General features: G+C 41.3%; 1 non-coding gene and 1 pseudogene across 1 annotated transcript; both read right to left on the reverse strand.

Moving 5' to 3' along the window:
• On the reverse strand, window positions 1-27,227 carry LOC138390386 (developmental pluripotency-associated protein 2-like; annotated as a pseudogene).
• On the reverse strand, window positions 1,138-1,277 carry LOC138391145 (U8 small nucleolar RNA). The gene has a single exon (XR_011234760.1). It is a non-coding gene; the product is annotated as a U8 small nucleolar RNA (small nucleolar RNA).
• Window positions 27,228-27,391: the final 164 nt, after the last annotated feature.

Raw genomic sequence — 27,391 nt, forward strand, 5'->3', positions numbered from 1 at the left:
CTAAGGTTTGCAAGTGTGACCGAACTCGCGCCACCTCCGCCGGCTCCGCGGTCCGGAGTCCACCAGGGCTAATGGTGGTAATCTTGGATTCCTCTCAATGCCGGGACCTGTGGCACCCAGGGAAAGTGTCCACGCAGGAAGCCCGGGGCTCTTGGGTGCAGTTGTGCTGAGGAGAGGTGAGGTACAGAAATAGTTTAATTTGAAGTCCACATGAATGCAGTGTCACTCATATCTGGGTTTGCAGAGATGTGATCCGGATGCTCAGAGTGAGTGCGAGGGTGAGAGAGAGGCAGAAGAACGACAGCTCCCTGGGCTCTCAGAGAAAGCCTCTTTTAGACCTGATTCAGGAGGAGGTGTCCGAGAACTCGGTGCTTTCCTACACTTCTCCGCAGAGAAGGCTTTGCACAGTCTGGAGTTTCCAGTGAGGTTTGCAAAGCCCTTGGTGATTTTCCAAAGTATTACTATTAATATATCCAGCATCAAAACCACTGGTGGTGGGGTGGGGAAGCCCAGGTAACTCAGGTGTGCAGAGCCGGCTGACTCATTGATGAGTGAATTAGTTGATAGCCAAGGACAACAGGGCCCAATGGCAGGGGTGGGTGGTAGGCAGTGGGTGGGAGTGGGTGGGGGGCCAAGGTAAATGGCTGGACAAAGAAGGGGAGTTTTGTAATTTGCCAGAGTTTGAATGGCATCCACTTTTCTAACAGCACCAGAAAAAGTTATTATAAACCTATTATCCAGAGGTGGGAACTTGATCAGCTCAAAAATGACATAATGGTTGTTTTTTTGTTGTCAACTCATCCAAAGATGACCAGAAGTCCTGTTAAGCAGAGCTAAGTTTATTAGACCTGCAATAAGGGAGAACACTGCCTTGATGGAATCTTAAGAGTGTCTGAGAATGAAAGGTCTGGAAAAGAGATACAGACACACACACACACACACATTTTATAGCAGAAACATCTTTATTCACATTGCCCACTCCTGCCACCCAGATGACCCCCTCAGTCCAAGGCCTGAGACTGGTGAGAGGGGCCTGCAGAGGGGCTGCCTCAGGCAGGGCTGAGGCACACTGTGGCCCGCTGGAGCTGCATCTTTACTGTCCCTGCCCACCCACCCCACCCTCTGAGGTGGGTAGCACTCTGGCCCCTAGGAGCAATTAGAGTGTTGCAGGTCCTGATTACACAGAGATGTTAATTATGTATCATGCAAACTCTAGTCATCATGTTCTAATATGCCCTCCAAAAGGAGGAACAGGTAAGCATTATTTCACCTGACAAGAGGGAAAGATATTTATAACGTTTTGGATTCTGGCATCAAATAGTTTAAAATGATTAAAGCTGACTGGGACTGGGCAAAGACTGACTTCATAGCTCTGGATTAATGGATACAGCAAAGGTCTCGAAATGAGTCTTGATAGGTAAATTGTTTGATAAGCAAACAGATGAACAACTCGTCTAAAAAAATGGTTTAAAGTAATTTCATGACAAAAATAGTGAAGTTATTTGTTTATAGCTTAATGCTCCTGGGCAAGAATTTCCTGGACAAATTGTTAAATCATGTTGACCCCGATGGTGTCCATTCTCAGTCCTGATTGCTAAGTCATGTGGATGCAAATGATCTCAATTATCTTCTGTCCCCACCCTCAAACCCCACTGGTCATTATTCAGTCTGAACTGGAGGATAGACCATTACATCTGCACTTAATATCAATTCAGATCTTACTACTGTTTGAGGTGTTAAAATTGCTTATCAAGATTCTGGTGGTGATCATTTCAACCTCTGTGAGTGTCGGGCTTCTTTCCCTAAAATCTGTTGATTCCTTGATGAGAAAGAAGCTTTTCAGTATCACTGAAACCACACATTTGTGGCTCTAATGTCCTGAACAGATGTATATCCTCTCCTATTAGATTTCTTAACTGAGAGATTAGGAGTAGCACAAGGAGTAATATAAGGTGTGATAAGTATTAGGCTTTCAAGTATTGGTCTTAGTCCTTTTTTAGCTTCTACTTTTAATGGTTAGTGTATAAGCTTGGGTAGGTAGAGCTTTGGATGGGTCAGCCTCAATAATTCTGACAGTTTCAGTAGAATTTTTGGCCCACCAAGATCCTGGCACCCTGTGGAGATCTTCAATTTGGCCTTTTCTTTAGACAAAAGGATGCAGGAAAATCAGGGTCCAAATGAACTGTAACTCATTTTGAATTGAGGAATCCTCAAGAATTTTAAGGAACAGATGATCAGGGGAGTGTTTTTTCCAGCGATGCCATATGGACAGTAGATCTCTTGCTATTAAGTTGGTGGGTGTTAAACTAGAGTTACCATATAACCCAGCAATTCCATTCTTAAGTTTCTACCCAAGAATATTGAAAACATATGTTTAAACAAAAACGTGTATATGAATGTTCATAGCAGCATTATTCATAATAGCCAAAAAGTGGAAATAACTCAAATGTCCATCAACTAACAATGGATAAAGAATGGATAAATGATGTGGTATATCCACACAATGGAGTACAAATGAGTAATAAAAAGGAGTGAACTATTAATACATGCAACAATGATGAATTTCAAAATAATTATACTGATTGAAAGAAATCAGACACAAAATGCCACATATTATATGATTCCACTTATATGAAATGTCTGGAATAGGCAAATCCATAAAGACAGAAAGCAGATTTATGGTTTCCAAGGACTAGAGGGAGGGGGGAATGGGAGTGGTTGTAAAGGGTACAGGGTTTCTTTTTGGGGTAATGAAAATGTTCTAGAATCAGATAGTGGTGGTTACAGTTGTACAACCTTGTGAATATACTAAAAAGCACTGAACTGTATGCTTTATAAAGATGGATTTTATAATATGAGAATTATATATTAATTTCTTAAAATGTTTAATGAGAAGTTGGAGATCTGACAACAGGGCTTTTTCCATTCATAGTTTGTTTGCATACTAAATCCCCTATGTCTAGCCTATGTCACCCTTAACAAAAAGTGAAGAGAGAGCTAGAATCATATCTGCTCCAGGATTTACTTCTGAATGCTCTCTCTAGGCATCCAGGATCCTATTCCTGCCATCTCTTTTGGACTTACTCTTTCTTGGCTTTTAGGACTGAGTTAGAATTTAGTCTGTTCTCACAGGAAAAACTTTGGGGATAACTTCCCAAAACTCTTGTCCAATATCTATAGTTTTTCTAAACCCTTTTGGTTGCCTATATAACTTATAGTCTCTTAGATGACCCTCAGAGTCTATCCACTCTGCCTTTTCTACCTAATAATTTTACATCTGTAGTGTCTACTAACATCTGAGCTATTTGCTATAGATCTGGCATCTTGGGTTATATGTTCCTGGAACTATTCTAAATTCCTTGATATAAAGTTTGCTATATTTTCTTAGGCTTTGGAAAGTTCTTTTTTTTTTTTTTTTTTTTTTTTTTTTTTTTTGAGACGGAGTCTCACTCTGTTCCCCGGGCTAGAGTGAGTGCCATGGCGTCAGCCTAGCTCACAGCAACCTCAAACTCCTGGGCTCAAGCAATCCTACTGCCTCAGCCTCCCGAGTAGCTGGGACTACAGGCATGCGCCACCATGCCCAGCTAATTTTTTCTATATATATATATTTTAGTTGGCCAGATAATTTCTTTCTATTTTTAGTAGAGACAGGGTCTCGCTCTTGCTCAGGCTGGTCTCGAACTCCTGACCTTGAGCAATCCACCCGCCTTGGCCTCCCAGAGTGCTAGGATTACAGGTGTGAGCCACCTCGCCCGGCCTGGAAAGTTCTTGACAATCATTCTCAATGTAGTATATTCCTTAACCTTCATTTTGTAAGATTCTTTAAGAAAAGAGGCCAGAGTCCTGAAAGAGCTGCTCCCAGAACTTCTATGAAGCACACGGTGTAAGGGTGGACTGTAGTGTGCAGCTGAGACTCTCCCCTCCAGAAAGGAAGCACTCATTTACCCAGCTGCTGAGAGGGTGAATGGCTGACATTTCAGGTAAGTCCCTTTCTGGGAATTGCCCTCAGCTGGAGGAACCTACCTCACCCAACATCTTGTTCTTGGTGGCAACCTGCATCCAATGACTGGTTGGTAAGAAAGTATAAAGGACCACTAGCCTCATCTCCAGAGTTCACCCAGGGATTGGCTCAGGCCTTTGGTATGAGAACGTTGTGGCTCAACTTCTCCCTTTGTGTGATACTGCTTTGTTCACGCTCCCACAGGTAGGTGTTGTCTGAGGTGGTGCTCCAACAACAGTAAGCTTCTTGCATGCAAATCTCCATTCCAAAGTCTATTTTCTGAAGAAACTAACCCAAACCAGAGGCAAACATAAACTTGGAATAGAGAGAAGGTCTTTAGGCATTAACATAGTGACCTTCCTGTTTACTATATACTCTCACTCATTAGTTTCCACTCAAAAAGATCCAGCAGGACTTTGGCATGCCTAGTCTGAGACAATAATAAAACAACAACAATGATAGCAGCAATGCTTACAGAGTGCTTACTAAGTTCTGGGCACTATTCTGAGTTCCTTAGATAAATAAAGCCATTTACTACTCACTATAACCCTGTGAGTTAGGTACTTTCATTATCTTCCTTGCCCAGCAGAGGACACTAAGGCAACAGGCAGGTTCAGTGCTGTGCCAAAGGTCACATAATGACAAGTAGAAGTTTATAACCAAACTGACCCCAGTTGTCTCCATAAGCAGCCTTCAAAGCTTCTGGGACAGAGTTGGGGGAGAAGGGAGCAACGAAGGGGGAAGTTCAAGTGGACAGGCTCTCGTTGAACTTACTAGTCAGCAGGAAGTTTAAACTGAGGGCAGCGGGTAAGGAGGAGGGGATCAGCCTGCCCCTCCCCCTGGTTGCTCTTTTAGGCTTTTAGCCTGTGTCTATGTGCATGTGATGATGTGAGGCGGACACTGTGTAGGGTCATGAACTTAGAAACTATCTCACTCATTTTTTTTAAATTACCTTTCTTATTGTGGTAAAATATATATAACAAAATTCAAAATTTATCATTTTAACCCATTTTTAAGTGTTCAATTCAGGGGCATTAAGTACATTCACAATGTTATACAACTATCACTGCTATCCATTTCCAGAATTTTTTCATTGTCTCAAACAGAAACTCTGTACTCATTACACAATAACTCCCCATTCCTTCCTGTCCCCAGCCCCTGGAAACCACAATTCTGCCTTCTCCATCTATGGATTTGCCTATTCTAGGTATCTTAAATAAGTGGAATCCTACAATATTTGCCCTTTTGTCTCTGGCTTATTTCTCTTAGCATGTCTTCAGAGTTCATCCACGTTGTAGCATGTCAGAATTTCCTTCTTTTTAAAGGCTGAATAATCTTCCATTTTGTATATCTACTCATCTATTGGTGGATATTTGTATTATTTCCACCTTTTGGCTATTGGTAATAATACTGCTATGTACATGGGTGTACAAATATCTGTTTGGGTCTCTGCTTTCAGTTCTTTTGGGTATATACCTAGGAATGGAATTGCTGGATCATATGGTAACTCTATGTTTAACTTTTTGAGGAACTGCCAAACTATTTTCCACAGAGGTGCACGCACCATTTTACATTCCCACCAACAATACACAAAGGTTCCAAATTCTCTACATCCTCATGAACATTTATTTTCCGTTTTTTAAATAATAGTCCATCCTAGTAAGTGTGAAGTGGTGTCTCATTGTGGTTTCGTTTTTGGTTTTGGGGTTTTTTTTTTTTTTTTGAGACAGAGTCTCACTCTGTTTCCCAGGCTGCAGTGCCATGGTGTCAGCCTAGCCCACAGCATCCTCAAACTCCTGGGCTCAAGCAATCTTCCTGTCTCAGTCAGCCTCCCAAGTAGCTGGGACTACAGGCATATGCCACCACACCCGGCTAATTTTTTTTTTTTTTCTATTTTTAGTAGAGATGAGGTCTTGCTTTTGCTGAGGCTGATCTCAAACTCCTGAGCTGAAACGATCCTCCCACCTTGGCCTCTCAGAGTGCTAGGATTACAGGCATGAGCCACCATGCCCAGTCCTCATTGTGGTTTTGATTTGCATTTCTCTAATGGCTAGTGATGCTGAACATCTTTTCATGAGCTTATTGGCTATTGGTATATTCCTTGGAGAAATGTTCAAGTTTTTTGCTCATTTTTGAATTTTTTTGGTTGTTATTGAGTTATAGGAACTCTTTATATAGTCTGAATAGTAATCTCTTCTCAGATATATGATTTGCAAATTTTTTTCCCATTCTGTGGGTTGTCTTCCACTCACTTTTGTCTTCTTTAAACTCTTTTTGCAAGGTGAGGTTTTCAGATTCTTGCCCCTAGTTGTGACCACCTTCTATTGTTATTGAGTAGTTCTGTTTACGTCAGTCATGACTTTTCAGCCAGCACTTTGACTATGGCTGTGATCTTCTCCCTGCCCCAGTAGCACTTAGCTCATTTCTGGGCTAGGTGGTACCCAGAGACATGGCCTCTTAGAGCTAGGAGGGAAACTAGATGTCATCTAACCTCCCTCCCTCTCTGAAGACCAGCGACCCTCAGCTAGTTGTAGATAAAAACAAGACCTAGTCCTTGAATGTGGCATTGACTTACCTGTCTCTCCCCTTTTCTCTACATGCCTTCTCATGCTCCACCCTCCAGGCAGTTCTACATGTGCACTATGTCAATTCTTCCAGCAGAGCAAAGGTAGTTCGAGAGTCAGACTGCCTGAGGTAAAATCCCAGCCCTGCCTCTTCCTAGTTGTGTGATCTTGGGCAACTTACTAAATCTCTCTGTGCCTAAATTTCCACATCTATAAAATTGGGACAATATTGTAACTACCTCATAATTGTGAGAATTCATGTAGAGAATACATACGCACAGTCCCTGGCCCATTATAAGTACATAATACATGTTAGCTATTAGCATTATTGCTGTTAGGGCTTTCAACTTACTGTTCTCCCTGCTCAGATTAAATACCCTTACCCTAAATGTCACCTCCCACCCCAAATGCCTTTACCGAACTGTTTTGTGTCTTCTAGGAAGTATTCCCTAATTTCCTTGGAGTGGGTTGTATTAAGTATACCTTATTTGTTTTCCTAATATCTCTTGCTAAAATACTCATTCTTAGTGTATATTAGATATTGTTGTAGACACTGAGGCTATAACAGTAGACAAAAGAGAAAAAAATTCCTATCCTCATGGAGTTCAAATTCTAGTGAAGAAAGGGTACACAATAAGATAAATAGTATCTTATAAATATATATGTATATTTATGTTATAAAATATAAGTATCTTAAAATAAGATATGTTACATCTTAGATACTGAAAAATTCACTAGAGAAACAAAGCAGGAAAGGAGATTGTAACGGTCAGGAGTTCAATTTCAAATGGGATTGCCAAGGAAGCCCTCACTAGAGAAGGTCACATTTGAGTAAAGACCTGAAGAGGTGTATCAGTCAGAGTTCAACCAGAGAAACTCCTAGTTAGTGTTTGACTGAATAACTGGAGACTACCCCATAGCCATGTTGACACATAAAACTGATCTCACAGAGGGTGAAGGAGCTAGACATGTAAATATCTGGGGGAAGAGTACTCTAGGTAGAGGGAACCCTTTTAACCTGGTTAGAAGCACTCAAGGCATATTCAAAGATCATTGCATAAGCCAGTGTGTCTGGAATACAGAAAGCAAAGAAGAAAGCAGCAAGTAGTGGGGAGCCAGAGTATGGCTTTGTGGGCCATTATATTGAATCTTCCAATCCATGTCAGCCATTGTAAACATTGGCTAGTGACAGTTTTAAACTTTTTAACAGCTTTGTTAGGATATAATGGGCAATACACTGCACATATTTAAGGTATATAACATGAGTTTTGACATGTGTGTACTCCAGTGGAACCATGAGCACATTCAAGACAGTGAACATAGCCATCATACCCCAAATTTCCTCATATCCTTTTGTAGTGCCTTCTGCTGCTCCTCATTGCCCTTCTCTTTTCCCAGGCAACTACTGTTTCACTCTCTGTCACTTAGATTAGTTTATATTTTCCAGAATTCTATATAAATGGAATAATGTAGAATGTATTTGTTTTTATCTGTCTTCTTTCATTCAGAATAATTATTTTGAAATTTGTGCATATTGTGTGCATCAGCTTTTTATTGCTGAGTAGTATCCGTTGTATGGCTGTACTACAACTTGTTTATACATTCACATGTTGATGAAAATTTGTGTTGTTTCCAGTTTGTGGCTATTAGAAATAAAGTTTCTATGAACAATTGTATACATGTCTTTGTATGGACATATGCTTTGATGTCTCTTGGGTAAATACATAGTGGTAAAATAGAAGTTTTGTAGTTTTAGGTTTTATATTTAGGTCTGCGATCCATTTTGAGTTGATTTATATATATGATATTAGGTATGGATTGAAGTTCTTGTTTTTTACATATGAATGTCCAATTATTCCATAACCATTTGTTGAAAAAACTACCTTTCTCCCACGAAGGTGCAAAGGCCTTTGCACTTTTGTAAAAAATTAATTGTATGAATCTATTTCTGGACTCTTTTTTCTGTCCCATTGATTGCTTTAGTTATCTTTACATCATTTATACTCTGTCCCAATTATTGCAGCTTTACAGGATTTTAGATTAGGTAGTTACACACCCCCAACTTTGTTCATGTTCTTCAAGTTGTCTATTTTTTTTTTTTTTTGACTTTCATATGAATTTTAGAATCAGCCTGTCAATTTCTGCAAAAATGTTTTAAAAAGATTTTATTGGCATTGTATTAACTCCTGTGATAGTGGAAAAACTTAAACTGTGTTTTTCCTCTGTTCACACACCACAACAATCAAGCTAGAAGACTTCTGTGACCAAATGTGTGGGGGTTTCTCTCCATACACCAAGCAAGCAATCAATTATGCAGCAGAGAGCAGCTGGGTGTCCTCCAATTCAATTCCATTCTCACACTATCCATCTGGAGACAGCCTCGGAAACCCGAGGTTGAAGGGCTCAGTTCCACAAGATTACCCTCTCCTTCCCACTAGTCACAAGTCCAGGCCTCCAGAACTTTTGATTGACTGGCTTCAAGCTGGGGTTCCCATGACCCTCTCTTTGGGTTCGACTGATTTGCTAGGGTGGCTCACAGAACTCAGGGAAACACGTTTACCAGTCTACTACAAAGGGTATATTAAAGGATACAAATAAACAGCCAGGGAAAGAGACCCATAGGATGAGGTCTGGAAGCATCCCAAGCCCAGAAGTCCCTGTGGAGTTGGGGTGTGCCACTCTCCCAGCATGTGGACAAGTTCTTGTTTACCTTCCTATAACCCTTCAGGTATTCAGCTATCCAGAATTTCTCTGAACCATGTCCTCTTGGGCCTTTTATGGAGAATTCATCAGATAGACATGACTGACAACCATATAGAAATGTGATTGGACAAAAAGAATATGATCTAATACTAATAGACCGAGTGGGGAAACCCAGAAAGACCTATCTGTTCATATTCTTCTTGGCCTCTCTGTGCAACATTCCTTTGTCCAGGATATGGGGCAGGATCTCTTCTGAAATGGGGGTCTTAGGACCTACAATCAGAAAAGGTAGGTCAGAGAATTTCTTTATGGAGAGGAGGGGGAAGATTAGAGTCCTACCTTGGGGAAAAAAAGGAGCAGGTGAAAGGAGGGCAGGAAAAGGGAGAAAGAGAGAGAGAGAGAGAGAGATTGATTCTGTTTTTGAGGCCTGTTTCTGAGGCTTAAAGCACCCCAACATTATAACAAGAGCTATTAGCTGGGTGTAGTGGGGTGTGCCTATAATCCCAGCTACTTCGGAGGATCACTTGAGCCCAGGAGGTAGAATTCAGCCTGGGCAACCTAGCAAGATCCTATCTCTAAAAAATAAAAAAAAAACAAAAAAACCAAGGCCGGGCCGGTGGCTCACGTCTGTAATCCTAGCACTTGGGAGGCCGAGGTGGGTGGATCGTTTGAGCTCAGGAGTTGGAAACCAGCCTGAGCAAGAGCGAGACCCCGTCTCTACTAAAAAAATAGAAAGGAATTAGCTGGACAACTAAAAATATATACAGAAAAAATTAGCCGGGCATAGTGACTCATGCCTGTAGTCCCAGCTACTCAGGAGGCTGAGGTAGGAGGATTGCTTGAGCCCAGGAGTTTGAGGTTGCTGTGAGCTAGGCTGACGCCACGGCACTCCAGCCCGGGCAACAGAGTGAGACTCTGTCTCAAAGAAATAAATAAATAAAATAAAATAATGGGCAAAAGACACAGACATTCATAATAGAATAGTTGACCCTGAACAATACAGATTTGAACTGGGAAGCTTCACTTAGAGGTGGATTTTTTTCCACCCAACAAGACCAACCCCTCCCTCTTTGTTGTCCTCCTCAACCTACTCAACATAAAGACAATGAGGATGAAGACCTTTATGATGATCCACTTCCACTTAATGAACAGTAAATATATTTTCTCATCCTTATGATTTTCTTAATAACATTTTCTTTTCTCTAGCTTACTTTTTTGTAAGAATACAGTTTATAATACATACAACATACAAAATATGTGGGTTTTTGTTTTTGTTTTTGTTTTTGTTTTTTGAGACAGAGTCTCACTTTGTTGCCCGGGCTAGAGTGAGTGCCATGGCGTCAGCCTAGCTCACAGCAACCTCAAACTCCTGGGCTCAAGCGATCCTACTGCCTCAGCCTCCCGAGTAGCTGGGACTACAGGCACGCGCCACCATGCCCGGCTAATTTTTTCTATATATATTTTAGTTGTCCATATAATTTCTTTCTATTTTTAGTAGAGACGGGGTCTCGCTCTTGCTCAGGCTGGTCTCGAACTCCTGACCTTGAGCGATCCACCTGCCTCGGCCTCCCAGAGTGCTAGGATTACAGGCGTGAGCCACTGCACCCGGCCCTCACTTTTGTTTTTTGTCTGTAAATGCTGCCTGACCATGTTGCTGGGTGATCTGATCCTCTCCTGGTTCTGAGGGCTGCCCAATTCACAAATGGTTCTTTGCTCAATTAAACTCTGCTAAATTAATTTTGTTTTATTTTGTTTTTCAATTTCAGTGACTTTATTTTAGTGGCTTTTCAGGCCCCCAAAAGAGTCTCTTTTAATGGGGCTGTCACCCAATCAACCATCTGTACTGTGGAGTCCTAATCACTTGATTCTGTTTTGTAGATCACAAAGATTCTTCCAAATGATCTTTTTATCCATTCCTTCATATTAGGTTACACATTCTGAAAGTGCATCCCCCTTTTTCTAATACTTTGAGGTGGCATATTCTGGTCTCCTACATTGTGTTCAAACCAGGTTGCTGCTGCTTCTCCGTTGTCATTAATGTTTTCATTATCTTCTTATTCCTCTTAGCACAGTCAGGGCATAATATATTATCTTCTAGGCCCGGGGATGGGAAATGGCAGGCTGGTAACAGGCAGAGAGAAATCATCTTCCTGGGAGTGGCAGGCACCCAGGCCTGACCTGCATGAAACTGCAGGCGAACCCAACCCTTTGTGTCTGCTGAGAGAGCTGCCGTGGACTACACACCACCTGACACCAGAGGCTTGCATCAAAAAGGCCTCCACAGAAGCAGCAATGGAACATGAATTCACAGCCTTAGGCTGAACAGCTCTTACAGAAATCCTTCCCCACAAGGCCAATAAAGATTCCTGAGGTGACAATATCATTTCAACCACATCAGTCTCTTCTGCTTTCTGATTTATCTTGCAGCTTTCCTGAAGCCTTGCTCTCCTGGTCCCTGTCTTGTGTTTCCTTGAATATGACGGTAATCTGGCCTCCTTTGATGTTTCAGGAATATCATGTTTCTGTTCAGGATAAGCATGTTGCTGAAGCCTCAGAAAAACTTCTATTTTCTTGCCATTAGTACTCAAATTGAGTTGATGGCACCAGTTCTGCAAGTGTCTTGACATACATTATTAATGGGAGGCAAAACAATTGGCAAGGGAAGAATTGGTCTTTTACATCTAGCGTTTGGGGGAGCTTTGAATTGTTCATTTGTTGGAGGTAGATGAACTTCATTGTGTTTCCCAGGTTTGCAGAAAGAAAACTGTTATTTAAAAGAATATAAATTCAATATTAAGTGTGGGTGCATGGTGGGCCTGAATGCCTCCCTGGTCTTTCCTGAGTCCTTAAAGCTTCCATTATTAAAATTTCGTTACTCCTTAACTCATGATGGAGTAGACAAAATGATATAAATTATGGAAAAATATTGCTGTGGTGACTGTTCTAAAATTGTTAGAAAGGTTTATAACCAATGTTTGCTTTATCAAGCCCCTAACCTTGGGAAGACAATCAAAACTTCAGCTGGTATATTTCTGTTACTTGATGGGCCATATAAACATTTTTTTAAGGTGGGGTCTCCCTATGTTGTCAGTAGGTCTCGATCTCCTGAGCTCAAGGGATCCTTCTGCCTCAGCCTCCTGAGTGGCTGGGACTACAGGTGTGCACCACTACACCTGGCCCCCATTTGAACATTTACAGATTGTTTTCATTCAATTGCCAACTTCAGTGGGATATGAATATGTTCTTGTAATGGTCTATGTTCTCTGGTTGAAGCTTACCATGTAGAAAGGCCAATACAGTAACAATAGCTAAAAGTTTATTCAAAAGTGTGTTTCCTTTATGGAGCATTCCTGGAGAAATGTCCAGTGATAGAGGTACTCATTTTACTGGAGAAATTATAAAGTAATTAAATAAGGTGTTAAGAATATAGTAGCATTACCAATGTCCCCCCTCCCCCATTACCTTCAGTCTTCTGAAAAGGTTGAAAGGACATTTGGTATCTTAAAACGGAAACTAGCAAAAGTAAGTGAATTGATTGTATTGCTTTATCTGAAGGTATTACTATTGACTTTGATGGCAATCAGATCCACCCCTAGTTGAAAACATAAGTTGACCCCTTATGAAATAGTCACTGGAAGGCCTACATGCCTAATTATAGAACCCCATGTATCTCCCACTCTTCTAAACTCTCATATGACTGAATGATGCAAAGTTTTAATGCATTATGCCAAAGTGTATTTTCAGCAGCTAAAGAAAGCTTTTCATGATTCACTCTTGAGGATAATCAAACCCTTCATGATGCAGAACCTGGACATTGGATATTCTGGAAACAACATCACAGAAAGACTGCCCTTGAACACCATTGGAAGGAACCATACCAAATTCTTCTCACCACCCACACTGCAACAAAACTTTGAGGCCTCAAAAATATATAAACATAGAGTTACCATATGATCCAGCAATTCCACTTCTTGAGTATATACTTAAGAGAAATGAAAATATACATTCACACAAAAACTTGTACATGAATGTTCATAGTAGCTTTATTCATTATGGCCAAAAAGTGGAAACAACCGCAATGTCCATCAGCTAATGAAAGGATAAACATAATATATTCATACAATGAAATCTTATTCAGCCATAAAAAGGAATGAAGTACTGATGCATACTACAACATGGGTGAACCTTGAAAATATTATGCTAATAATTCCATTTACAGTAGTACATGAAATATCCAGAATAAGGAAATCCATAGAGACAAAAATTAGATTAACAGCTATCAAGGGATAGAAGAGGGAAACTGGGACTAACTGCTAATAGTATGCAATTTCTTTTTGGGGTGATGGAAATGTTCTGAAATTAATGGTGATGGTTGCACAACATAGGGAATTTACTAAAAACCACTGAACTATACACTTTAAATGGTGAATTATATGTAATGTGAATTACATCTCAGTAAAACAAAAACACTTTTTTGTTTTATTAATGGTGAAACAGGACTAAGAGTACCTTCCTATTTCTTAACTCAGAGAAATGCTGGAAGAAAAATGAGGGAATGAAAGTGAGGCAACTGATTTGTCAGTGAAAATACAATGCAAAGTTATTTTCCTTAAAAAATATTTGGGCATATATTCACCATAAGTGATAACTGTAATATATGTTTCCAATTTTGCATTTATAAAATTTCTCCTCACCTTTATCTTTAATGGTGTTTCTCATCCTTGTCCCTAATTTCTGGTCAAAACTCTAACTTACTTGAAATCCTTCTAAGTTTTGCTTTCTAGAGTTTGCAAATAACTGTAGGGTGTTTCCCTAAGGCAGACTACTTTACATGTCCAAATGTACTCAACCTTTAAAACAAAAATGTGAAGTAATGGGGATTTGTAAAATAAAAAAAAAGCCACTAGAGGGCACTGTACCCTCCGAATTGCAGTAAAGATTTCTGTGAAGAAAAACTTTTTATCTTAAAGATTATGCTTCATACAGTGAAGCTCAGAGAGCTGTTTATGCACCTGATCAAATCATTCATCAGCTGGGTAGCCTTAGGAAAGTCTTCCACTCTTTCTGGTTTCAGCTTTCACATCTACAAAATGGGGGTGGCGGGGTGGGGGGCGGCATTCGGCTACATAATTTTCAGGCTCCTTTCAGCATTAAAATTCCTATCTTGTGCTGGCTTATAACCAGGACGAAATCTGGGAAAATGGTAATTGTACCTGCTTTATTTTAATCACCTTCTCTAGCTCATCAAAACTGGTTCATCTTCTCACCTTCCCTACTTCTATTTATTTATTTGTTTAAAGACAGGGTCTTCCCATGTTGCCTAGGCTGGACTCAAATTCCTGGGCTCAAGAGATTCTCCCACTTCAGCCTCTGGAGTAGCTGGAACTACAGGCATGAGCCACTATGCTGGCTCTCCTAGTTCTATTTTTCCAGCTAATAAGCTTAGAGTCATTTTTGAACTTTCCCTCCTAACACCCTTTATTAATAACTTATAATAACATGACACATGAACACTCTTAGAGCACGTTCCAAGTTTTATCAATCACTTTCTCCTTTGATTGTCATAACAGATCAGGTTTGTAGGTATTATCTCCAATGATCTTAGTGAAGAAACTAAAGCCTGGAAGAGTTCAGTGACTTGCCCACAGTAACACAGCTATTAAGTTATAGGACCAGGTCTTCCAACTCCAAAGCCTGACCTCTTCATAACAATATTCCTATTAGTGGAAGATACAGGTTTTGTGGGGGCCTAAAGTATGCACATCTATGCTGGCTGTATTAGTTTTCTCTCACTGCTATAACAAATTACCACAAATTTCACGGCTTATAACAACACTAATTTATCATACAGTCCTATCGTCAGAAGTCCTACATAGGCCTCACTAGGCTAAAATTAAGGTGTCAAGAGGTCTGTGTTCCTTTCTGGAGGCTCTAAGGACAGAATCTGTTTCCTTGCCTTTCCTAGCTTCTAGAGGACACTTCCACTTAATACAATATTTTCAAGGTTCATTCATGTTGTAGAATTTATTAGCACTTCATTTCTTTTTATGGCTGAATAATATATTTGTTGATCCATGCATCTGTTGATGGACATTTGGATTGTTTCCAACTTTTGGTTGTTGTGAATAGTGCCAAGAACATTCCCATACACATATTTGTTTGAATATCTGTTTTCTTTCAGATACCTAGAAGAATTGCTGGGTTAATATGCCAATTCTGTAACTTTTTTAGGAATCCCAAACTGTTTTCCATAGCAGCTGCACCATTTTATATCCTCATCAGCAATGTATGAGGTTTCAAATTTTTCCACATTCTTACCAATACTGGTTTTTCCCTTTTAAAAGAATTGTTTTGTAGCCATACTAGTGGGTATGAAGTAGCATCTCATTGTGGCTTTGATTTGCATTTCTCTAATAACTAATGATTCTGAGCATCTTTTCGTGTACTTATTGTCTATTCATATATGTTCTTTGGAAAAATGTCCATTCAAGTCCCTTTGCCCATTTTTTAAACTGAATTGTCTTTTTGTTATGAGTTCTTTATATATTCTGCATATTAGACCCTTATTAGATACATTATTTGCAAATATTTTGTCCCATTCTGTACTTTGTCTTTTCACGGTGTTGACTATATCTTTTGATGAACAAAAGCTTTTAATTTTGATGAAGCTCAATTTATCTATTTTTTCTTTTGTTGCTCCTCTTGATGTTCTAAGAATCCATTGTCAATTCTGAGATCATAAAGGTTTATTCCTATGTTGAGAGTTTTATAGTTTAGCTCTTTTCTTTGTTTTTGATTCATTATGAGTTAATTTTGTGCAACTTTATTATTTTGCATATGGATATCTGGTTGTCCCGCTATCTATCATTTGTTGGAAAGACATTTCCCATGGAATGGTCTTGGCAGTCTTTTCAAAAATCAATTTGCCATAGATATATGGGTTTACTTCAGGAGTCTCAATTCTATTCTGTTAGTCTTTATATCTGTACTTGTGCCTGTAGCACACTGTTTTGATCACTCTAGGTTTACAGCAGGTTTTGATGTTGGAAAGTGTGAGTCCTTCAATTTTGTTTTTCTTTTTCAACACTGACTAATTGGGCCCCTTGCAATTCCATATGAATTCGAAAACCAGCCTTTCCACTTTTGCAAAAAAGGCCATTGGAATTTTTTTTTTTTTTTTTGAGACAGAGTCTCACTCTGTTGCCCGGGCTAGAGTGCCATGGGATCAGCCTAGCTCATAGCAACCTCAAACTCCTGGGCTCAAGCAATCCTTCTGCCTCAGCCTCCCGAGTAGCTGGGACTACAGGCATGTGCCACCATGCACAGCTAATTTTTTCTATATATATTTTTAGTTGTCCATATAATTTCTTGCTATTTTTAGTAGAGGCGGGGGTCTCGATTTTGCTCAGGCTGGTCTCAAACTCCTGACCTTGAGTGATCCTCCTGCCTCGGCCTCCCAGAGTGCTAGGATTATAGGCACAAGCCACTGCACCCGGCTGCCATTGGAATTTTAATAGGGATTACACTGAATCTGTAGGATCACTCTGGGCAGTATTGCTATTTTAATGATTATCTTCCAGTCCATGAATATGAGATATCTTTCTATTTATTTAGAAATTCAATTTTTTCCAGCAATGTTTTGTAGTTTTCAGTGTGTAAGTCTTTCCCCTTTGTGTAGAAAGGAATTTGGCCTTTGTTCCAGCTTCCAGGAAGTGACTCTTACAATTTCGAAAGTGATAGTAATGTCTTTGTAATTCATGGTAGGCCCCTCAGACTACACTTGACAGTTTTTACTAAGGAGGTAAATCATGGTGGGCCTCTTGACAATTAATGTAACAAAATGACTACAGTAGGGACTGGCAATGCCAGAAAGACTAATCATGTAATTAGAAGGTTCAGGCCTTGAGCCACTTGATAACATTCTGACCTTCAGAGAGAGGAGTGGGGCTAGAGAATGAGTTCAACCAAGTGGGCAATGATTCCATTAATCATGCCTATGTAACGAAGCCTAAATAAAATCTTTGGAGACCAGAGCTCCTGTAAGCCTCCCTGGTTGGCAATACTCTTTGAGCATTGTCACACATCATAGCCTGGAGGAGGTAATGCTATCAGGAATCCACAGAGAAGAGAGGATAACCAAAAGGCTTTGCATTTTTCCCTACACTACTCTTTCCTTTGTCACCAGTGTAAAGGTCCTTGCTAACGTGGAAAAGAATTTCAGGACATGCATACAACCAAGTGACTGGCAAGTTTACAGAGTGGAAGCAGACAGGCTTAGGAAATGTGCAGAAGTGAAAGTGCACTCTCAAGAAGGAGAGAGGTAAGTCTTGAAAGGAGCAACTGACCCGAAACTCAAGTGGTTGCTGTTTTTATTCTTTAAAGTCAAAGAAGGCTGGGCAGTGAGTATTCATTCTGCCCAACTTTGGTCTTTTGTTTAGGTCCCTTCCTTATTTGGTCAGTGTTCCTGTCAGCCATCTTGGTTCTTACCCATAGTTCCCCTGTTTTCCTCTCAAGGTTGTGGGGGGGGTGTCAAAACCACAATGCTAATTTATTATAATCAGGGTATAACGAGGTTTGGGATCCTAATTTGACTTGGAAGTACATTCTAAAAGGATTTCTCTATTGCCATTAGATTAATCAAAATTAATCTCAATTGGCTTGTCTGTGCAGTTGGGTAAGGGACCAACTGTCCTTGTAGATAAATGAGACACTGAGTTCCTCAGCTCCAAAGAGAAAGGCCATTACTCTTCCCAGCCAAAAGGTGCCCCCTGGGTGAACAGGGGCCTGAGTGGGAATGCCTGGGATGCTTTCCCATGGCATGATGTGGCCCCATAGGGAACCCCTCAACAAAAATAATTAAAAGAAGGCTCATTCAGGAAATGCATATAAGAGCTAATCACTTGGTGTTTTTGAGCCCTCTTGGAGGTGGTAGACCTCCCCAAAGAGAGAAACTGAGACATATAACAGGGCAGGAAAGACTCAGTGGTGAAACACTGTGGAGGTCCACACACAATCAGCACACTCTGATCCACTACACCAAACCCTATAGTTCAGTTCCTTCTTCTAAAGAAAAATGGGGGCTGAGCGTGGTGGCTCACATCTGTAATCCTAGCTCTCTGGGAGGCCGAGGTGGGTGGATTGTTTGAGCTCAGGAGTTCGAGACCAGCCTGAGCAAGAGTGAGACCCCGTCTCTACTAAAAATAGAAAGAAATCATATGGACAGCTAAAAATATATATAGAAAAATGAGCCGGGCATGGTGGTGCATGCCTGTAGTCTCAGGAGGCTGAGGCAGGAGGATCGCTTGAGCCCAGGAGTTTGAGGTTGCTGTGAGCTAGGCTGACGCCATGGCACTCTAGCCCGGGCAACAGAGCGAGACTCTGTCTCAAATAAAATTAAAAAAAAAAAAAAGAAAAGAAAAATGAGAAACAAGTTCCATAAAAAATGAGGAAAGGCAAGGAGAATGACCCCCTTCATGCACCCCAGCTGGTTTTATGTTTGATAATTATGGCACTTCTACTTGCAAGTATTTGTATAAATGGAAAGATCTTACTAAGGATGATCTAGGTCTGAGGTTCCCAAAATGGGGAACTCTCAATATTCCCAATTTGCTTTTCCTGTGTGCTAAACTAGAGAAATTAAGCTCCTGAAACAAGGAAAATGAATGGAGGTCATACTATAGCTAGCAGTTGGAATCATCCAAAAGAGGGTATGATAAACTTGCCTCCCTCCAGGAAGTTAATGAGAAAATATTTGAGACTGTTGGAATTAAAAAACTAGCAGAGGCTACTTCTGAAATCGGGAAGGCACCAAAAACTGTCTCTCCTTCTGCTCTTCCTAACCTTCTGCTCTCTGAATTTCCTTGTGCAGACAATTTCATTTTTCCTCCTCTTCCTTCTCCTGTTCCCTCACTTCAAACCACAAAACGATCAGAAATAGCTAGAGGAGAAGAAAAAATAGCAGTTGCTCCTTATAGAGTAAAACCCACTGGGAGAGGGGATCTAAATATATTGTATACACCCTGGACCAAATCAGAATTAAGAGCCCTGGTATCTAGATTGCCCCATCCAACTCAAGATCCCCTTGGGTTTGCCAAAATATTCCAGTTAACATTTAAAACCTATGATCCAGGGTTTTCCAACCTATGTCAGCTAATTGAGTTACTGGTCCTCAAAAACAAAGCCAAAGAATGGTTTAGGGTAGCATATTGGAAACAGCCTTTAGAAGATTTTGACAAAGTAAATGCAAATGGGAGAGAGAAATGCAGGGAGCGTTGCAACTGTCTCTGTGAGAATTTACCACAGATATTCTCCAAAGTTATAGACTAGGCAAAGGTTCAACAATGTAAAATACACCCAAATGAAACCATACCTGATTTTTATATCAGGTTTGAAAAAACATTCTAACATTTTAGGGATATCTCTTAAAAACTTTCAGCATGGTAAAAAGTGACACTTTACTAAATTCTGGATTTGTATAAGGCTTAGATGATGTATTAGTGACCTTGTTTAAGAGAAATAATGTGGCTGGGGCTTCTCTGCCTACTAGCAACCTAGTCACTTTAGCTGACAAATTGTCACAAATGGTCATTAAGAAGCAAAAGGAAACAGACTCTAAGATTATGAGTTTACAAATAAAGCAACTTAGTAACCAAGCTGGAAGGTCACATGGGTTCTGTCCCCCCCACCTCCCCACAGAGCACAAACCAAAGAGGAAACAATTTGCTATTATTGCAGAAAGAAACGACATCTTAAAAAGGATTGCAAGAAACTTAAACGAATGCTTGCACAAAGGGGGCTGAAGTCCCCAGAGGAAGGCACCAGAAGAACTCTAAAATCGGAATAGGGATGCTCTGAGGGAATAGAGAGGGTTTTCCCTCTCCTTCTAACAAATACCTTAGGGGAAATAGAAATATCCATAAATGGAGAAAATAGCAGAGCCCTTGTGGACACTGGTTCTACACTGTCAGTCCTCAACCCTACCTTGATTAAAAAGCCTCTCCCTCAAAGAAAAGCAGAAGTTCAAATGGTAGTAGTTTTGAACTCCCCAGTTATAGGTTTTAAATCTAATCCCCTCTAATTTCAATTAGGAGAACTTATATAACAGCATGTTTCGTTTTTGTTTTTTGGTTTTTTTTACCTACATTTGACCAAGGCACAGAACATTTTCCTTATAGTAGATAGTGCCCCCCTGTAAAGGATATTAGAAAAGGCATAAAGGCTTGGATAAAGGGACTGTGAGAAAGGTGGAAATCTGGCAGTCCTGCAAATAGGACTTGGGATATGAATGTTTATCAGCCAGCTGCATACAGCAGGCTTTGGAATGCATGGGAGTATGACTGATGTTGGGTCCCTGCCCTTTTCTTTTATAGCCTTATGGAGTCACAAGGAACCCCAAGATAAATATGGATATGTTGCATATCACTAACTAGATTTCTTTAGAATACTGTGTTTACTGGCACCAGAGATTTTTATCTATATGTTCTTTCCCAACATTCTCTCTGTATGTTCTTTGCTTTGACCTTGAATGCCTTTCTCTGCAATAAATACAGAGGTTTGGAGAGATATGAGAGCTCTTTGAAATGAAAAGAATCTCTTCTTCTCCTTGAGCCTGAGAGTGTGGTCTGGAGCATTCTTCATTGCGCCATAACACTGGTAGAGATGCTGTACGATCTCTATACCCCCTACATCTGCTGGGATGGGATTTCTTAGAGACCCATAATGCCCACATCTTATTTTCACAGAAAGGAGAAATGATTCTCAACATGGGACACACAGAAGAATTACAAAAGCCCACATGTAATGTTATGCTTACTAAAGTTAATCAAGAATTTGAACAAGGGGAGTTAGAGCCTTTCTTATCCAAAATATCAGATTCTTATGGGCAAGTTTATCCACATATATTGGAAAAATTAAGTCAGCAGTTCCTATAGAGATAACCATAGATAAGTCTAAACCCCTACCAAACATTAAGCAGTACCCTCAAACAATTAGCTTCCATATAAGTTCTCCTAAAGTAAGACCTGAAGCTTTACTAGGAATCAAACCATTCAGGACTACTTAAATAAGGGACTCATAGTACCCTGCACCAGCCCTTACAATACACCAATCCTTCCAGTCAAAAAGCCAAATGGAAAAGGTTGGAGGTTTGTTAAGGACCTACAGGCCATATATAATAATTCGTAGGTATCCTGTTGACCTTGACCCCCATACTTTGCTGTCCAATATTCTTATCACTGCCAGTCACTTCTCTGTCATTGATTTATGCAATGCTTTCTTCAGCATACCTGTAGAGCAAAATAACCACTATCTTTTTGCTGTCACTTGGATCACCAGTGTACTGGACAGTTTTGCCCCAGGGTTATTCTCAGAGTCCTACTTATTTTTCTCAAATATTAAAAGCATATTTAGATGATATCATATTCCCAAATAGATCCACCCTAATTCATGTGGATGATTTGTTGTTGTGTTCATTTTCCCTGACAGAATGCAGAGAAGACATTGTATATCTGCTGCAACATCTTGCTTTGAAGGGACATAAAGTGTCCAGAGATAAATTGCAATTTTGTCTCCCCTAAGTTAAATACTTAGGACACATGATTTCCCTGAGAGGACTACTAATAGACCCTGAGAGAATCTCTGCCCTCGACTTTTCTTTTGCCCCAAATGAAAAGACAATTAAGAGGGTTCTTAGGGTCAACAGGCTATTGCAGAAGTTGTATTCCAAATTACTCATTAATGGCTCAGATCGTTATACAAAAACTAAAACAGACCCAACCAGACCTAATCCACTGGGAAGAAAGGGAAAAACAACACAGAAGGTTTAAAACAGGCTCTCACCGAGGCAGCTGCTTTAGGCCATCCCAACCATAGCCTTCCATTTTTCCTTTTTGTACATGACATAAATGGAAATGCTCTAGGAGTATTAACTCAAAAACCTAGTGACAATCACAGGCCAATTGGTTATTTCAGCCAACAGACTCAGTAGCAAAAGGATACTCCGCCCCTGTGCCCCCATATGAGGGCTATATCAGCTGTGGCCATTTTATGTAAGAATGTTAAAGAATTTGTTCTGGGGTCCCCACTAACCATTTATCCCCCCCCCCCATTCTGTGGAATCCCTCTTAAATTCTCACCACACTCAACACCTTCTGTCAGCTGACTCACCTCCAAGAGGTGCTCTTGCTTTCTGCCCCTAATATCACTTTGAACTTAACCCTGCTAACCTACTCCCTCTTCCAGGTGAGACTACAGTCTACTAACTGATATCTTACTCTCCCCTATGGCAGATTTACAGGAAACTCCTATCATAAAAATTCCTGGGCATTCAAAGGATAACACTGAGGAAGCTAAGGGAAATAATCTAGCTGATGCTGTGGCAAAGAATGCTGCCCAAGGAAAGATGGCCTGTCCTATAGGAAAATGCACCTTCTGTCCTGCCATTACCCTAACATTCTTTCAAAATACCAACAGCCATCAACCCCTCAAGAAAAACAAATCTAGCAGCAAAAGGGAGGCGTATTTGACCCAAGTAGAGAATTGTGGCTAGGTCCTAACAAGAAACCCATAGTTCCCTTAGGTGCACAATTACCTCTCCTTCAGTTCATTCATGAAATGACTCATTGGGCCCCTGAGAAAATTATATCATTGGGGAAAATATTTCTGGAAACCATCCCCTACAATAGCCCAAAAGGTATACTCTTGATGTACTGTATGTCCAAAATATAACCCTGGCAAGCCCTTACAATGTCATTTTCCTGTACATTTGAACCATTTGAAATATGGCAATTGGACTCTATCCACATGCTGCTGTCTCAAAATTATAAATATGTATTGGCCTTGGTTTGCAAGTTTTCTCACTGGGTAGAAGTATTTCCTTGTCAGAGGGCAACTGCCTTAGCATAGGCAAAATACTGCTAAAGAATCATTCCAATTTGGGAAATCCCTTCTGAGTAACACAGTGATTGTGAGACTCACTTTACTGGACAAGTTGTTCAATCCATTTGCAGAATCTGGCCCATAATACAACATTTCCATTGTACCTATCTTCCCCAATCCTCTGGGTTGGTTGAATGTACTAATGGCACAATAAAAAATTAGTTAGAGGAGGCTTTTAATCTCCCTTGGCCAAAAGCCCTCCCACTGGCCTTGTTTAACCTTAGATCCACTTCTTTAGGAAAACACTATCACCTTACGAAATAATAACAAGAAGACCTATGAGGCTGGATAAAGGCTTATATGAGCCAGCCTTACTCACCGGGGAAATACTACATTATTGTCAAGGACTACTTAAAACTTTAATAAATAATACAAAGCTGGTAACAGAGTCCTTCCACTGTGAGCTCCTGGGGAAGAAAGACTGCAAGGATCATGGATTACAGCCAGGTGATTTTGTTTTTTGGAAAAAGCACCAACTAAAGGACTCCTTACAATCCCACTGGAAAGACCTTACCAGGTACTTTTAACTAACTCTTGTGCTGCAAAATTAAAGGGACTTGCTTCTTGGATTCACTTCTCACACCTAAAACAAGTACCTGACCACATTCCTGACCACACCTGGACCTCTGAACTAGTCTCTGACACCTGCCTATCATTTTGGAAAAACATCTGAGGCTCAGCCGGTCTCCACAGCAACAACCAAAGCAACAACTGAAGCAGACATTTTTCCAGAGACATTAAACCAGGCCAGTCCTCATGAACCCTGAAACAACTCTCATTTTCACCTAACTTGCTATAGGATATATTATAGAAAACCCTGAATGTCTTAACCAAGACCCCCAAGAAGTTGTTTGGGATCTATGGAATCTCCCTTGGTATAACATTCTAAATGGTTATGAATTTCCTTGTTAAAATTAGAAAAATGTTTTACCTGCTCACCCCCCTTCATATAATTTCCTCTATTTGTCTACTTTGCACTCCTTCTCTCTTCAAACCCGAAAATTTGTCCTGGTTCCCTGCAAACCTCAGCAATTTCCCTGCTGATAGAGCCAACATCGTTTGGTATGACATAGATCAGGATGAAATGAAGGCCACTGAATATTCCCAGAGGTTCCCCCTTTTCAGGGTACCTCTATTATAAGGCTCTCATCAAATGTGATGCCCTTCAGGAATATGTACCCATAATGTCTCAGGATGATTATTGAGGGGATCTAATCAAATAGAATATTACATAATATAGATATATTGGTGATGACAAGCTCAGACAATTTGCCTGGATATGGTGTCTCCTGTGTAAACTGTCGCAGCATAAGCTGCCAGAATGATGACCAGCAATGTGCTTGCAGCTGGATGCCCTTATCCAGCACCAACCACATTGACACTGTCCTTAAAGAACTATTTATGGGAGTCAGTTGGTGGACAGAAGTCCCTGACAGCACAAATTCCACTCTAAGCCAAGGGCACCTCTGGGAAGCCTCATGGATTACCCAGACAAGGGCACACTTAGGTGTAACCTCCACTCACCTGACAATTGTTTGGAATACTGAGCGGTTCTGGATTGACTCTATTTACCCAAATTGCGCTGAGGCCATTTGTGTACAAAGGCAACAGGATTCCTGGTGGATATACCAAAACTGGCCAAGCAAAAGACAAAACTGTGACCTCATCGGAGGAACTGGAATTGGCTCAGTATAAATTGTTCTAGGGCTCTCTGTTTGAGCTGATGACTAACTTTTCCTTTCTTTTTTTTTTTTAATTTTTGAGACTGGGGGGGGGGCGGGGGGGGGTCCCACTCTAGCTCAGGCTGGTCTCAAACTCCTGAGCTCAAACGATCATGCCTGCCTCGGCCTCCCAGAGTGCTAGGATTACAGGTGTCAGCCACTGCACTCGGCCTAACTTTTCCTTTCCCTTCTCCCTTGCTCATACCTAATTGACTGCCTAGTCTCACACCTTGGCTAATTTTAATGTATCCTTTCCCTATAATAAATATCACCTTGAGTATAACAGTTTTCAATTAGTATTGTGACACCTTCTAGCAAATTACTGAGCTCGAAGGTGGGTGTGGGAACCCCCAAATTTGTAGATAGCTGTTCCAAAGTGATGATGGACCCTTAAACATGCAGCTGGTGTCTAAAGTGAGGACAGTTTGGGGGGGGCTGTTCCTTCAGACTGTACAGTTGCCTAAGCTCTTTGCAACCTCCTTGATTAAATATTATATATCCCTAGGTATTTTATTCTTTTGCTTGCTAATGTAAATGGAATTGTTTTCTTAATTTTCTATTTATTTGCTTTTTAACAAATACTTATTCAGCACATGCTATGTGCCAGGCTCTGTCCCAAGTGCTTTACAAACACTAATTTTATTCCCATAACAACCCTCTGGAATACTTTCCTTTTTTTGGAAACTGGACAGTGTGGCTCCTGAGTCCATATTCTGATCCACTAGACTATACTGCTGCTTTATAGACCTTCTTTGAGAAGTTTCCTGGGAATCACTTTCTTTACCTCTTCCCACTGCCATTCCATAGTGCGGGCCCTTACAAATTCACACCTGAACCAATCTCCTGTTGTCTCCCTAGCTCTCTACCATCAACCCTGAATGCTGCTGCCACCCTTACAATGCTTAAGCACTTTTCTAAATTCTGGCTGGCATAATGACCTGAAATGCCTTTCCCTTCTCTGCATTTATCAAACATAAAAAGCAATTATTGTTCATAAGCAGTACTTGGCCATGGACTTCATACTGTTTTCTAACATTTTGAACTGTTACTGAAAACTTTTGTTGTGTGAAACAGAGGGGGTGAGAGGAAAGCACATGGGACCTCTTAGGACATGGCCCCCCCATCCCAATCCTTACTCCTCTTCAATCTCAGGTTCTTCATTTGCAAAATAGAAACTATACTGCCTACCACACAGGGTGGTTGTGAGAATTATTAATAAGTGGGGGGCTACGGGGAAAAGGTGGAGGGAGAGGAAGATATGAGGGGAAGGGCAGGGTCCTGGCATGCAGCAAGTGCTAAATAAATGTTGGTTTATTTGTCCGTGACTCAATCTCCCTCCAAACCTTGTAAGCTCTTTGAAGGCAGGGGCCTTGATTCATACTTTTTGGCATTTCTCAAAAGTCTTGGCATCAGAGACACTTAATGATTAAACTTCAACAGACGCACTTTGGTTATGACAAAAACAGACTCCGGAGTCTGACTTCGAATGTTGGCCACTACTAGCTCTGCAACGTCTGGAAAGTCACTTCATCTCTCTGAGCCTCATGTCGCTGATTTCTAAAATATTCGTAACAGTACCTACTTCACAGGGGTGTGAGGATTATACAAGATAATTCAGGCGAAGTGCTCAGCGTGTCATCAGCCCAACGCTGTGAGCTGTCATTCTATCGTGTCCTCAGTGAATTGTCCATCGCCGTCTGGCCTCTCCGCGGTCCCATCGCCCCACGCTTCCGAGGCAGACACCCCGCCGCCGCAGCGGGCCAGCCTCCCCACCCTCTTACCTGCTCCACCCTCTTACCTGCTCTTCTCTCCCGACTAGTCTTTAATCCCCACCACTCATCAACGCCACAGGCCGGGCTCTGTGGTGAGAAAGTTCCACACAGTCTCTCCTCAAAGCCTCCTAAGGGCCCATGAAATCGGGTCTATTACTGTTGCCACTTGAGAGACGAGGAAACAGGCCCAGAGGGTTTGAGCAACTTCCCCGCGGTCAGAGAACTAAAGCGTCAGGCCCGGACTGGAATCCGAACACATCCGAGTCCACAGCCCGGGCTCTAAGGCGCCGGCCGCCGGGCGCCTTCCCGGGTCCGAGCGGCCCCGCGTCCATTCAAATGCTGCCCAGTCCCTCCTCTTCAGTGGCTTCCCGGCTCCTCGGCGCGCCCGTCGCCCCCCACACCTCAGGGTCAGGCCTCCTGGCGGCTTTTCCTTTATCTCTGCCATAAAGTGACAGGTGAGACCGACGTTTGTGCCCGGGACGCGCACAGGTGGCCGCGAAGTCCCCGGGAGACGCGCGGCAAGAAAGCGCATCGGTGCACGCGGCTGTGTGGCCCGTGTGTGGCCCCGCGACCGGGGTTGGCGTGTCCGTCTGGGGGAGGCGGTGGCGGCCGGGAGGGCCAACTCCGTCCCCGGAGCGCAGGGTCCGGCCCCGCGAGTTAAAAGGCAGCGGCACGGATTCCCTTCACCCAGTCAGG

The sequence above is a fragment of the Eulemur rufifrons genome, chromosome 8 (assembly GCF_041146395.1).
Source record: "Eulemur rufifrons isolate Redbay chromosome 8, OSU_ERuf_1, whole genome shotgun sequence".
NCBI classification, from domain to species: domain Eukaryota; kingdom Metazoa; phylum Chordata; class Mammalia; order Primates; family Lemuridae; genus Eulemur; species Eulemur rufifrons.